This window comes from Nannospalax galili, unplaced genomic scaffold (assembly GCF_000622305.1).
Source record: "Nannospalax galili isolate Female #2095 unplaced genomic scaffold, S.galili_v1.0 scaffold405, whole genome shotgun sequence".
Taxonomy (NCBI): Eukaryota; Metazoa; Chordata; class Mammalia; order Rodentia; family Spalacidae; genus Nannospalax; species Nannospalax galili.
Genome location: NW_008354532.1, coordinates 2,415,177 through 2,430,987, shown reverse-complemented (window position 1 = coordinate 2,430,987; position 15,811 = coordinate 2,415,177).

The following is a 15,811-nucleotide window of genomic DNA, read 5'->3' as shown; positions in this document are numbered from 1 at the left end:
TGTTGTGTTAGTGACTTTTCATTGATGTGACAAAATATCTGAGAAAAAAACAAGTTAAAGCAGGAAGGATTTGCTTTGGCTCAAGGTTTTCCAGGTCTCAGTTCACAACTGGCTAGCTTCAATTTTCTTAGGCCTATAGCAAGGGAGAAACGTGATGGAAGTACACAGCAGAAGAAAGCTGTTCGCCTTACTGCAGTCAGAAAGGGCGGGAGGCAGGAATAAGACTTGCTCTTTAGCTCTTTAAAGTCATACCCCAGTAACTTACTTCCCCCAACTGGAGTCTTCTTCCTAACAGCTCACTCATCTATGAACTCAGCAGTGAGTTAATCCACTGATGATGCTTGTACCCTCATGATCCAATCACTTCTCAACATTGCTACTAACTGGGGACCAAGCTTTCAACACCCTAGGAGCCTTTGGAGGCATTCTGTATCCAAATCATAACATGTTTTCTAGCAGAACGTCATACCATGATGTACGTATAGGGCATGCTGACTAAATATTTGTTGAGTTAATGATTGGACAGATAGATAAATAAACAGGTGAACAGGTTAAAGAATGAGGCAAAATGGAGACACTAAGAAACTATTTTTTGAAGAAAAATAGAAAAAGAATTTGGAAATAATTTTAATTTTTAAACCAAAGTGGAAATCTGAATACGTTCAAATTGACTGAAAAAGCAGGAACCATGAGAAAGTAAAATGCTGATTTAGATGCTTCAGCACTTACAGGAGTCAAGTCCCAAAGGAAACTTGAGAGAGCAGGAATAATTACCAGTTAGAGGGTTTTCTCAGCACAGATATTATCCATGTCCTTTACTTCTCTTTCAGAACAAAATATATCAGTGGGAGAAAGTTAAATCGTTTGCAATAAATGCAGATTCTAGAAAAAACATAATGCATAAATTCCTCTGTTTTATTTGTTTTGAGTTTAGGTTGGTTGAGTTGAGCTGATTTGTTCTCTAGCACTTGCCATTTGCAATTAGGCACTATTCAGCACCAGCCAGCAGCGCCTATTATTTGTTTTGGATTTAGAGCTTGTTGTTTTTTCAAACCTGGCACTATTTTCACAGGTTTGATTTCTAAATTACAGATTTCTTTTTAGAAATGACACATCCTTAATCTTCAGAAGGAGATGGTCTACAGTCTATTATGTAAAAGCTGGCTTATGGATTTGTGTTTTAGTTTTGAGATCCTGTGCATGAAAATAAAGAATCTAGGGACAGGATTCTGGTTTCTGTTCGGTCAGGGTAAGGACACGTTGCATTGCCACAGTGTTAGTTCTATGTTGGTTGTTAAAATTTGGAGATTGTGGAAGCACCTTAGGCATTTGTCTGAGACCAGCTCAGTTTAATCTGTTTGACAAAGGATAAGTTACAAATGAGATCAACAGTGGGGGACAAAATGCAAATTAGAAAAGAGGGATGAGTTCAGGGCTTTGTCAGTAGAAGAAATAGCTCTGCAGATTTTGAATACACACACTGGACCAGCAAAGGATCAGGTTCATCACACTAAGAGCAGGAGGGATGAATCTTTGGTGCTGTCTCTAATTGATAAGCTCTTGCTAAAGTACAAGTGCAGATCAAATGTGGATGTTGGACTGCTAGAAAAGTGAGCTACCATTTCCTTGCAGTTCCAGGATTTAAAATGCTGCAAAATACCAGTATGCAGGGGCCAGGGTGATTTGAATTGAAAGCAGCTTCAGCGTCTGGAGTCATTCCCTTATAAAAATACCTTTGAAGATGCTCCATAGCTCCAATGCCTGCGTCCTGGCTATTTCTGCTGATAACCAGCTACCTCTTAATAATGGCCACTGGCTTAATAACAGTACATAATTTATTAATTCTGCAAAGATGAAATGAGGTAATCCACATAAAGACAAAACCCAGTGCTTCTGAACAAGCGCTTAGGAAATGCTGAAGCTCATCATTCTTCCTTTTGGTTATTAAAGGTAGAAAATATGAAAAAGTGCAAAAAAGTACAGTCTAGACTCCAGAAGAATGCTCAAGAATTATTCTTCTTTGCTCTAAGTTTTATTTCAGAAAACTTGACCCGAACACTCTCTGATGTTAAAAACAAACAGGCAATCGGACCAGTCATGGTGGCATATGCCTTTAATTCCAGTACTCTGGAGGCAGAGGCAGGTGAATCTGTATGAGATCAAGGCCAGCCTGGTCTATATAGCGAGTTCCAGGCCAACTGGGGCTACAGGGAAACCCTGTCTCAAACAACAATAACAAACAATAACAACAAAACTCCATCATCACCACCACCATCACCAACAAAAAACAAGCAATCGAACGTGAAAACAAACCAGTAGCAACAGTAATGACTTCAGTCTTCAAGAGAAGAAAGGACGTGATCTGTCCAACTAAGCTACGCTCAGAAAGAACAGGAGACATTGCCTGCTGCAGGGTGTCCTCACTCCTGAGGTGCATTCTCTGGATTTGGCACTGTCTCTCTCTGACGCATTCCTATGGTGGTTTCGTTCTTTGCCCTTCAGTATGCTCTGTAAATAATGCACTCTAGGTAAGAGTAGTTCTAAAGCCTAGAAAAGAGACTATCTTTGAGACTAGAAACAACAACATATGGGTGTGATGGGAGGTGGGTAGTCACTTGGATAAGTTTTTGGTGACTTAAAATGTTTGATTCTGACATGAGCTGACAGAGGTCTCTCAAGCTTGCATCATGTTCAAGTTAAGCAATATCATACTTAGCTGCCAATAAGTAGGTTTTACCCTTAGAATAATGAATGAAAGAATGGTCAAGAATGAACGGTGTGCCTGAGGAAAGGAGTCTTGAGTGCAGGCAAAGCTGGGTGCTTCTGGGAGAGGGATGGTGGCCCTGGGCCTTCGCTTTCATGCCTGTAAAATGACTGCTTCTGATTGGATGATTTGTAAGATTCCTTCACTGTCATAATTGATTAAAAGGAAGTAGTCCGTGTGCATCACACAGGAAGGTAGAGAAGTGAGGAAAATAAACGGAATGCAGGAATCTAAATGTAAAATGGATGTGGAGATGAGAGGGAGTATGATAAAGACTGAGAAGAAGGGGAGGAGGAGGAGTGGGGGAAGAGGAGGAAGGGGAAGAGGAGGAAGAGGAGGAGGAAGAGGAGAAAGAGGAGGAAGAGCAGGAGGAGGAGGAGGAAGGGGAAGAGGAGGAAGAGGAAGGGGAGCAGGAGGAGGAGAAAGAGGAGGAAGAGGAGGAGGAGCAGGAGGAGGAGGAGGAAGGGGAAGAGGAGGAAGAGAGGGGGAGCAGGAGGAGGAGGAAGAGGAGGAAGAGGAGGAGGAGCAGGAGGAGAGGAAGGGGAAGAGGAGGAAGAGGAGGAGCAGGAGGAGGAGGAAAAGGAGAAGGAAGAGGAAGAGGAGGAGGAGGAGGAAGGGTAAGAGGAGGAAGAGGAGGGGGGAGCAGGAGAAGGAGGAGGAAGGGGAAGAGGAGGAAGAGGAGGAGGAAGAGGAGAAAGAGGAGGAGGAGCAGGAGGAGAGGAAGGGGAAGAGGAGGAAGTGGAGGAGGAAGAGGAAGAGGAGGAGGAGCAGAAGGAGGAGGAAGAGGAGGAGGAGCAGGAGGAGGAGGAAAAAGAGGAGGAAGAGGAGGAGGAAGAGGAGGAAGAGGAGGAGGAGCAGGAAGAGGAGCAGGAGGAGGAGGAAAAGGAGGAGGAAGAGGAAGAGGAGGAGAAGCAGGAGGAGCAGGAAGAGGAGGAAGAGGAGGAGGCAGGAACAGATCAGCAAGAAGAAAGAATGCAAATAAACCAGGCAAATGGTGGAAGATGTGTGGGCAAAAGCTGTTGCTGTTTGATTGGTCAACAGAAGAGTTGCCTTAAGGAAAAGACACTCATGCCATAGTAACCTCTCCTTCAAGGCTGTATGAATCTCACAGTTGAGCAGTCAGATGTCCAAATTCCTGTGATTGGAGATCGCCCTAGGAAAGCTGTTGGAGACTGAGAGTGGAGAGAGTGATGTCAAAGCAAAGGAGAAAACCCATCCAAAGTGAGGGATGAGTGGGTCCCACCTCTCCCAGATGGCCTGGCTTACTGAGTGCCTCAACTTTAGGGGTCACACTGTGCCAAACCTTGCCTGCTTTTGCCACAGGTAGTTCCTGCCCTATTTATATGTGATGAGAAAAGTAGAAGTTCTTTCTTTGGTGTGTCTGACTGTAAATATAGGAAGCCTTTAGAATTTTGTTTGTTTATAGTCAATTTTGAGATTATCTGCTCAAGCATTGTATATTCATATTCCAACTAAGGACAGCTCAGCTGCCTTCAAGTCAGAATTTTCAAGAAGAACATGAAAGATGCATGTATTAGATTCCTAATTTATGTTTGAATGGATTTATTATGGTGGATAGATCGCTTCATTAGGGGCTTTCAATAAAGTTTTTTATTGCTCCCCAAAACTTTGTGTGGAATGTCCCAACTCCCCACCTTATACAATGATGAAAATCACAGAAAAAAAAGGATGAGACCAGGTTCTTGGAAGGAAGATGTTGGTAATCTGGAGTATCAGAAACTGGATTACAGTAAAATGTGTGCTCCTGTGAAGAGCAGTTTCCTGTCCCTTTCCAAAGGCATGGATTACAAGTACCCCAACGTCTAGACTCTTCTAGCACTTTCTAGTATTTTAGTTTTATTTTTTTTCTAACATATTTTGGGCATTAATTTTCTGCTATTCTGTTGGTGCAGTGGATCCTCGTTTCAAATGGCCTGGGTGGGGAATTGGTCTTGGTGCAAAGACTGACAATGAGATGACTGCAGGACATGCTGCCAGGTTACTTTTCGTTAACTGCCAAATCTGGCAACTCACTGGGCAAAGGGAAGTTGAAAAGCCAGTAGACAGAATCATCTAGTGTTTCTACCCTAGGGGATATCCCAGTATCAGTGGTCAGTGCTTCTTGGCCTGTACTTCATTATGAAGGACTGGAAGACTGGCTTGAAGACAACACACATATGCACATGTATGCACAAACATGCACACGGGGGCTCGCCTCTACTTTCTAAGCCTTAGATTCTTTATTGTGCCACCACATCTGACTTCTGTGTATGTGATCTCTCTTCACCCCCTGCCCTCAGTGATCAATGATTAAATCATCTTCATCATTTTACATTCTGATTCAGTTTCCAATGACATACAGTCTCCAATCCTTTGAATAACAGAGATCTGAAAAGACATGGTAGGGTTACTGCTGCCTCATCTAACATATTATAATGGCCCTGGAGATGGTTTTAAGAATTTTTCTTGTGTTTTATGTTGGCTAGGGGTGAGTGGGTGACATCATAAGTCTCTAGCTGATATATATATATATAATTCCTTTTATTAGCTCACTAAAATTTCTTAATAAAAGTCAAAGGAATATTTTATATTACAGTTCAGTCAACTAAAAGACAAAAACTTTAGACGTTTTCCTTTGATGAATTATGCAACCCATTAAAGAGACAGATCTGTTGGCTGGCACACAACTGTGTTTGTAGAAACCATATACTGTCAAAGTTTCTAGAAACCTGGGCAATAATGCAGGGCACACACTGCTCATCTTCAGTGCTATTGAAGACTCCTTACCACAGTCACAGACAAGCTGCTCTGACAGACTGCTCTGTTCCCAGCTTCACACACACTGTACAATGGTACTACATGTTCTCAGTCCTGGTGTAGCTCCCAGTAGAGTAGGTGGCTGCCCATCACCACCCCACTGGTTTCAGATTTGGTGCTGTGATATGACTTGGCTGATAAAAATGTTCACAGATATTTCACAAACTATGATTCCAAACATGTTAGCATGGCTGGGCATGGCCATTTTGTCTTCTGACATCTAGATGGGAAGAGGATGCTCAGGGAAACTGCTGGTCCCAGATGAGAGGCATGGAGAGCAAACTTGGACCCAAACTTGCCCTTCAGACCCATGCTGGCCAACCTACAGACTCATTGGAGAGAAATAAAGGTCTGTGGTGTAGGCCACTGAGATTTGGGGATTATATGTTAGGCAGCATTTTCATTATAGTATTGGCTAATACATTTAGAACAATTCAGTTTGTAGTGAGGCTTATAAATTGTCCAATTATTTTAGTAGACTCTTGTAAGGAGATGTGATGAGGTTACCTCTGCCTCATCTCCATAAACATCAAGGTAGGTTATATGTGAATTGTTTTGAGGTAGGTTGTATGTGAATTGCTTTTTCCCACCCCTACATTGTTTTCAATGGCATGCTCAGACCCAAGGGTACGCTTGATGTGTATTTGAAAATACAATTAAGTTCTGTCCCTTTAGGTATTACTTAGATAGAAGTGGAGTAAAAGTTTAAGTCTCTTCTTAGGTTATAAAAAGAACAATTTGGGGCTATGAAACGGCTCTGCTGGTAAAGTACTTGCCTTGCGAGAGTAAGGAGCTGATTCAGTCTCCCCACCCCTTAAAGTAAAAAAGCCAGCTGTGACGGGTGTGTGTCTGTAATCCCAGCACTGGGGTGGGGGGGGCAGTGAAAGGGGGATGGCGAAAAAGGAGAATCCCTGGAATTTGCTGGCTAGCCAGTCTACCTGAATCAGTGAGCTCTAGGGTCAGTGAGAAACCCTGTCTCAAAAAACAAAAAAGTGAAAAGTGACCGAGCAACCCCCCCAACATTGACCTCTGACCTCCACATGTATGGCCATACACGTGCACACACACCTTCCCATACACATGTAGACTCATATACAGAAACAGGTAGATGTACACATGTACACAAAATAAAAAAGAACAATTTGCAGATTATAATGCAGTTTCTTATCTACTAGCCCCCGCTGTTTCTAGTTTGTATCTCTCCAGCACCCATTATTACATTCTTTTTAGCCACAAATGTTCAATTCCATTCTAGGGATCCTCCCCTCAAAGCTCAGGGAGTATGTACTTTTCACCTCTGCCAGCAGGTGGGGCTATAGAGCTAGTCATGCTCCTGCAAAGGTCATACAGCCCTCTCTGCCCACCAAATGGCTGTCTCAAGCTACCTTTCCATTGGCCCAATCCTGTTGGTCCAGTGATTAAGCTATGCATGTTTGGGATGGTGGTGGGGACTACTTTCCTATTTACAGATAGGCATCAGGAATAGAAACCTATACACCCAATTTAGCATAATACTATGGCTGTCCCAGGCTTCTAAGGCTTCACACTGGAGCTTCTTAATACAAGTGAGTATTGATGACATATTTGGCTATCTTCCACTGGAGTATTGACACTCCTGTTGGAAGTCAGCCCTTCACCACTCTGGGGTCTCCTCCAGTTCATGGATTCCTGCTCTTACTCACTGATCAAAATTGCTGGCATACCTCCCAATGCACATTTGTAAGTTAGGGCTTGTTTTCTTTATCTACATCTAGGAGAATATCCCCTTGTACATTAGTCTCCTTGGCTGCACAACAAATACCACAGGCTGGGTGGCTCTGAGCCTGGGTGGAAGCTAGAAGTCCAAGATGAAAGTGTGGGCAGGTTCAGTTTCTTCCAAAGTCTCTTCCTGGCTCACAGCTGGTCACCGTTTTGTGTCTTTACATGGTCATGCCTGTGTTGTGTTTCTCCTAATTTTTTCATAAGGATACCAACTGCAGTAGATTAATAAACACCCTACTGTCCCCATTTTAACTGACCCTCTTTACAGGAGCTATTATAATCACATTCTGAGATTCTGAGGGTTAAGAGATGATGGGGGTGTACAATTCAGTGCACAGCAACACATTTTTCCAAATGGAAATGTTTATTGTTCAGTATTTCTTGGAATAACATTTATTTTGAAGCATTTTACTTGACTTTCAAGTAACAGTCATATGACATATAGTTTAATCTTTAACACTGTAGGGCTGAAGGAGAGTTTCCCTAATTGTTTAAATTCTCAATGGATACAGTCTCCTGATTATTTTTAAGAAATTTCAAGATTGTAATAATTGACATTTTATTGCGTAGCAATAGGTAGGTAAGTAGTGATTTAAATTATGCCCAGCAGTCATTGCCAGACAATTCAGAAATGGATGGAAAGGGAAGAATGTGGTGATAGATCAAGTGGACTAGACACAGAGTTGCTTAGCAACAATACTGTTTAAGAAGTAATCAACCAAAGCTTTTACACTCATTTCAGGCCCCTGACCTTTCCTTGCAGGGAGTGTGAGTTATCCGGCCATGAATAACCTTCCAAGCCTTCTGGCCCTCAGCTGTAAACCTATTCCATCCACATCTATTCTTCCACATTTGCCTGGAAATCCATCCTTCCTCATGCCGCTGTCTGCCTCACTCTATTAGTGCCTCTACTCTAAGTTTCCAACTCTCTCTCATGCCAGACTATTTTCTGTCCATCATTCATCTGTGATTAAGTTTTGCTCATATACTGTGAAAAGGAAAGTCCACAAAAATTCTGTGATTTAAAATCACTGCTTTGGTTGTCGAATCTATGTGTGGGTGAGTCATGTTGGACTCAAATGAGCAATGCTTCCAGTCTCAGGCGAGCTCATCCACGGCATCTAGGGATGGGCAAGGAAGGTCTGGCCTTATCCCCTTGGCTTCAACTCCTTACCATCTGGTTTCTAGTCTCCACCTGTCCTAGTTCCACAGAAACTGGCTGTAGAATTAGTTACTTAATTGTTAAAAACAAAGGAGGATTTTCACACCTTACCTTCCTCAACTGCTCACCACATTTGGTACTGATGATGGCTCCTGTCTTCTGTATTGGCTTCCAAGAATTCTACCCTTTTCTAATTTTCAGTTTTAAATCTCTTCTGACTTATGCTGCTTTGCTCTCTTATTTATTTTTTATTTATTATTTTTACTTATTTTATATGAATGAGTGTATTGCCTGCATGTATGCACCTGTGTTATGCAATGCCCATGGAGGTCAGAAGAGGGTGTTGAATCCCCTGGAACTTGAATTACGGATGGTTGTTAGATGCCATTTGGGTCCTTGGAAGTGAACCTGAGTCCTCTGCAAGAGCAGTCAGTGCTCTTAGCTGCTGAGCCATCTCTCCAGCCCTTTTGCTCTCTTAAAACATGTATTATTTTTTAAATTTTATATGTATGAGCGTGTGGCCTACACGTATGTAAGTGCACCCATGCTGCGCAGTGCCTGCGGAGGTCAGAAGAGGGTGTTGGATTTCCCTGGAACTGGAGTTACAGATGGTTGTTAACTGCCATGTGAGTGCTGGGAATCAAACCTGGGTCCTCTGTGAGAGTAGCCAATGCCCTGCTGAGCCATCTCTCCAGCTCCGATTTGCACATCTCTTATATACACATCCTTGGGCTCCATAGTCAGACTCTGTTTTACTGCACCCTGTATCCCTACATAGCTGTTTTTACTCCTACAGTGGAAGTTACCAGTTACCACTGAGAGAACAAGATGCATTGGAAACTCTGTTCTAGGGAAGGACTGCTAGAAAAAGTAAGCTTGGGCTGGAGAGATGGCCCAGTGGTTAAGAGCACTGACTGTTCTTGCAGAGGACCGGGGTTCTATTCCCAGCACCCACATGGCGGCTACAAACCATCATTAACTCCAGTTCCAGGGGAATCTGAAGCCCTCTTCTGACCTCTGCAGCATTGCATGACATGGGTGCACTCACATACATGCAGGCAATACACTCATACACATAGAATAAAAATAATAAGTATTTTTTTTGTCTTTTTTAGACAGGGTCTCCCTGTAGCCCCAGCTGTCCTGGAACTCACTATGTAGATCAGGCTGTCCTTGAACTCACAGAGATCCGCCTGCCTCTGCCTCCCAAGTGCTGGGACTACAGGCGTGCACCACCATAAATTTTTTTTTTTTAAAGTAAGCTTTATCTTAACAGTTTGTACAGCCATATTTTAGAGGAAGACAACAAGAATCACTTAGGTTGTGGTTGAAGATCACCCAGTGAAAGAAGAAAAGGGAGATCTTGATGAGAACTAGGAGCCTGAGTTCAGAGAGGCAGGGAGGAAGACAGGAAAGCGAGAATGCCGGGCTGGGAAGAGTGGCTGTATTTCCTTCCATTTGGTTATGGGTTTCTTTCAGGAAAGCCGTTATAAGCTGTATTCCCACCCTGATGGGGTTCCAGGGAGGTGTTGTGGATTGTTTGGTGCCCCTTTCCTGATACGCTTGTGTGTTTTGATGGGCAGTTCACACTTATGTGGAACCCATGACCAAGGTCCCTCTCACAGGGAAACTTGTTTGTGTTAGCAGACACCCTCATGGTCTTGTCTGATATGTATGTATTCTATGTCTACAAATTAACCTCCCTCTTAGAGGGCCTGGATGGAGAAGAGAGAGTGAGGTCTGGGTGATCACTCAGGAGAGGCACCGAGGTGGTAACACAAGGGAACACTGCAAAGCACAGAATTCCTATTTATGGTTAAAAATTCCAGAAAAGAGGCAGCAAAATGAAAGGCCCCCCCCCCGGGGGGGGTATCAGGGGCACCTGCATGCAGCCAGAGGGCGAGGAGAGAGGGAGAATGAGGGGCTATTTTAGTTTTGTTTCCTGTTGCCATGAAAAAATGCCCTGACAAAAGGTAGAAAGAGTTTACTGAGCTCACTCTTCCTGGTTATGGTGACTCTTGCCGTCACCCGGGACATCAAGCCAGATAGTCACATCCACAGTGAAAAGCAGAGAGAGAGAAAATGCACGCTTATCCCCACCTTGCTGTCTCCTTGTCATCCAGTCCACTGCTGTCCACTTTTAATCTGGACCTCATTTATCGATTAACCCTAATCAAGACAATCCCTTGGGCATGACCACAGGCCACCCTGACCTGGACCTTCCCTCAGTGGGACTCTCTTCCAAGGCAATTCTATGTTGTGTGGTGTCTGAAATTAAAACCAACCATCACAGTCACACAGGGAATGACAAATGGAGGGAGGGAGGGAGGGAAGAAAGATCTGTGAGCCGAAGCTTTTATTGGGATTCAGAGTTTTTCTTTTTCTTTCTTTTTTTAAAAAATATTTTATTTATTATTTTTATGTGTATGCATGTATTGCCTGCATGTAGGTAAGTGCACCTGTGTCATGTAATGCCTGCAGAAGACAGAAGAGGCCATCGGATTCCCCGGAACTGGAGTCACGGACAGTAGCTAGCTGCCATATGGGTGCTGGGATTCAAACCTGGTCTTCTGCCAAGAACAGTCAGTGGTCTTAACTGCTGAGCCATTTGCAGGCTCTTAAAAGCAGTAACTTAAAAAGTGGTAGCTACTATGGAAACAATGCTAAGGATCAAGCGCACAGAAGTACACTAAAATCAAAAGCAGCAAGAGTAGGATGATTGAAGAAGCAGCCTTTTAACAAAGAGTGACATGAATATCGTAAAGTGAACTATAGACAGATGTAAGAACCAGTACCTGGGCGTACAGTCTGTGGGGCTGGAAAATGAATCAGCAGTTAGCATCACAGTACAGAGTATGCACACGTTGCCCAGAAAAACATGAGAGCTGCCTTGTTCCTAGAAAGTAGCAGGTACCTTAGCAGTGAGTGGGCTGAAGAGAGTGTGAGGGTGGGAACAGGCCACAGGGTATGTTCTCCTCAAGTAGAGGGCAAGGTTGTGTTTGCAAGTGAATGCAAAGGGGACAAGGTTTGTGCCAGGGTGGAGGTGAGGGCAGCTATGCTTCTGTGTGGTCCTGTACCTGGGCCAGGCTCTCCTTCACAGGCCCAGGATGGAGAAAAGTAAACCGCCTTAAGGGAGAATAGAGGGGAAGGGGGTTGGAATTAACTAACTGTGTGTGTCTGGAGGCTGAATTTTAAACTAAAGAGAAACACTGGAAACATTGTTCGCTTCTTCATTCCTGAACAAAACCTGCAGGGCCTATGTTAACTTGAGTTCTATTTTTAGTCACATAAGAAATATTATTCTTGCCACATAAATGTTTTTTAGATGAAAGGAAATCAGGAACTGATATGTTTTTAAAGACATTTCAAATTTTAACCATTGAAGGTTGCATGTCAACTTGCTGACTCTGTGCAGCCATTTGGGATCTGTCAGACACTGGGTGCTGCCCACGTGTAAACACTGCCTTGGATTCCAAGTGAATGACAAAGCTTTACAAGACACCAATGTTGTCTTTAAGAGGCCAAAATGTACAACATAAAAATTTTGTTACTGGCAACATTTTAATTAATCTCTGAAAATTTGCTTCCAGCACGGTAGAGACAGATTTTACTGTGAAAATTGATTTTTTTATTTTATGTAGACGGATGCTTTGCCTGCCTGTGTGTAAGTGTACACCTTGCATGCGATGCCCAGGGAAGCCAGAAGGGGGCATTAGATCTCCCAGAACTGGAGCAATGGATGATTGTTAGCTACCATATGGGTGCTGGTAACTGAACTGGGTCCTCTGCAAAAGCAGCCAGTGATCTTAACCACTGAACCATCTCTCTAGCCCCAAATTTTATTTATTTATTCTAGAATTAAGATTATATAAAAGTTCAACAAGTTGTGGTTACACACACACACATGCACACACACACACACACACACACACACACACACTCATAATTCCAGTACTTGGGGGACTGAGACAAGAGGGTTGCAAGTTCTAGACAAGCCTGGGTTACGTGATGAAACTGTGTTTATAAGAAAAAAGAGGAGGAGGAAGAGGAGAAGGAGGAGGAGGAGGAAAAGGGGGAAGAGGAAAAAACTTAAAGAGAAAAAGAAGGGAAAGAAAAATCGAGTGAAAAGAAGCCCTCTCACCCATCAACTTCCTGCATTATTAACATCTTATGTTAGTGAGGTACAGTCTTTAGAATCAATGAACCAATATTGGTATATTTATTATTAAGTCCATAGTTTTGATCAGTGTATTTTTGACAAACATATAACATGCATCCATGATTACAGATAAAGTATTTCTTTACCTTAAAAATGCCCTGCATTTCACATTATTCAGCCTCCCTCTCTACCTGTTTAACCTGGGAATTAGGAATGTTTCAATATCTCTATGCTTGTGTTATTTCCAGGATGTCACATTGCTGGAGCCTCACAGTGCATAGTCTCTTCAAATTAGCTTTCCGTTTAGCAGCATGCATTTACCTTTATTCCATGGATTTTTATTACTTCACAACACATTTTTTTCAAATATTTCATTTATTATTTTTCTCTTATGTGTATGAGAGTATTGCCTACATGTATATAAGTGCACTTGTGTCATACAATGCCCACAGAGGTCAGAAGAAGGGGTTGGATGCCTAGAACTCGACTTATAGATAGTTGTTAGCCACCATGTGGGTGCTGGGAATTGAACCTGGGTCCTCTGCAAGAGCAGCCAGTGCTCTTAACCACTGAGCAATTGCTCCAGTCCCACAACACATCACATTATTTTTATTGCTATGTAATATTCTATTATGTGTCTGTCTATGTCATTTGTTTGCCCATTCACCTACTGAAGGACATCTTGTTGATATAACCATTATTTTTAATTTAATTTGCTTCATGTCTCATTTTTTAATATTTCAATTTGATTCTCTTATATTTTAGCTATAATTTCATCAGTAATGCAATGTTGTATTACAGAACATCTGATTCCAAGTTGGACTGATTTAGTCAAATCACTTAGTTCACTGTAAGGCTAAGCCTGGTCCCTGAAAACAAGTGGAATTTATCTTAAGGCATATCATTTTAGTTATTGAAGCAGATTGTCTATGTGCATATGTATGCACACACACAAATGTGTGTCTTAGTCATGTTCCATCGTGGTGATAAAACCTGAGAAAAATAATTTAAAGGATGGATAATTTATTTTGGCTCACGGTTTAAGAAGTTTCAGTCCAACAGTGGGTAGGTGCCATTGTTTCTGGGCTTGTGGTAAAGAAAGGCCCAAGGAAGAAGGGCACAGTAAAGAAAAGCTGCCACTTTATGTTGGCCAGGAAGCAAAGAGAGACAGGACACAGCCCTCAAAGTCATGCCCTCAGTGAGATACCTCCTCTAACTAGAACCCTCTTCCTAGTAGTCCATTCTGCTATGAACTCACCAGTGGATTCATCCACTAGTGCTTCAAGTTCCAGCTGCCTCTCAATATGCTATCAACAGGGAACCAGGCCTTCAGCACAGAGCCCATTAGGGGTATTCCATATACAAGTAATTATGCCGTGTCCCTGACCCACCCCCAAAAGCTTGTATCCAGCCTGTAAGGTAAAACATATTTAGTCTACCTTCAGAGGTCCCCAAAGTCTTGAGAGTTTCAGTATTTTTTCAAATGTGCAAGTTCAACATTTCTCCTAAGAATCAAGGTTAACTCTAAGCTGTAATCTGTAAAAACAAAAACAAAATTATATATATTCAATATATGATGTAGGGACAGGGAACACATTGTCACTCTAACAATAAGGAACAGAAAAAATAGCAAGGAAGAGCTGAATCAACAAAAGACCAAACACAGCAGGACAAAACGAAAGCCTGTAGTTCTAGGACACACAATGGTGTGGTAAGGCCTAGGATGGGCTTATTTTAAAAAATATTTTATTTGTTATTTTTGTTTTATTTGTATGAATGCATTGCTTGCATGTATGTAAGTGCACTCATGTCATGCAATGCCCATGAACTCAGAAAAGGGTGTCGGATCTCCTGGGACTGGAGTTGTAAATGGTTGTTAGCTGCCATGTAGGTGCTGGTAATCATACCTGGGTCCTATGGAAGAGCAACCAGTGCTCTTAACCGCTGAGCCATCTCTGCAATTCCTAGAAAGGGCTTATTCATATCACTCTAGGAACTTGATGGATACAGCCCAAGTGGTCCCTCTCTCAGTTGCCTGAGGCTTTTCTGGATAGATGTTTCATGTTCCTGGCATCTCTAACTTTCTGGAGTTTCCACCATAGCTCAGGTTTCATCCTTGCAGCTTCACATGTTGCTGCCTATGGAGTCTATTTATTTTACTTTATTATTTTGGTGCTATGGATTGAACCTAGGGTCTTGTAGATGTTAGGTAAGTGCTGTACCAGTAAGCTACATCCTTAGCCCTTGGATTCATATTAGTGGCACTGATCCCTTCAGCAACCACATTGTTGGCTCCAACTTTGCATGTGCCTCTTTTCTGAACTATGGCTTCTCCAATTCTTTTTTTCTATTATTTTTGCTCCTCATTCTCAGTATAAATCTGGCTAATAGCAGACAGAAATAAACCACATCCTGAATGTATTGTGCTTTAGTGTTTCTTCCAAATGACTTGTTAGGCCATCACCTTTAGACTCAACCTTACACAGAGTTCCTGGATATCGACAAAATGCAGATGAGTTTTCAGAATGTCACATCAGTGTCTTCAGTTTAATTACCAGTAGACTTCTCATTTCCACCTGAAAACTCACAAGCAGTCTTTGCTGCACGCATTCTGTAGGCACCTGTGTCTTCTGAGCCCTTATTAGAATTATCCATTTGCTCTACCATCAGCATTCTAGGTTTTCTTTAGCATGTTTCTCCACACTTTCTCAAGTTCTCCTCACAAACCAGTTCCAGGGGCTTCTGCACCATTGTCAAGAATAGTCACAACCAGAGCCCTATCCTCTGTTAGCTATTTTATATCAAAAATACCCGAGGCGGGAAAAAACTTACAAGGAAGAAAAATTTATTTGGGCTCAGGATTTTAGAGGTTTCAGACCATGACTATTTAGCTGTGTTGTTTCTGGGCTTGTGGTGAGGCAGTGCATCATGGTGGAGGGCACATGGTAGAGCTGAGCATCCCATTTCATACCATGCAGGAAGGAGATGGTAGGGGATAGGCATATGAGCAAGGCTTAACCTTCAATATCATGGCCCAAAGGACATCCCTCCTCCTACTAGGTCCCACCTCCTCATGGTCTAACTCAGAAGTGCATTAATCTAGTTGTGAGGATGGTGCTCTTCTAACCCAGCAGTCTCTAAATAGTGT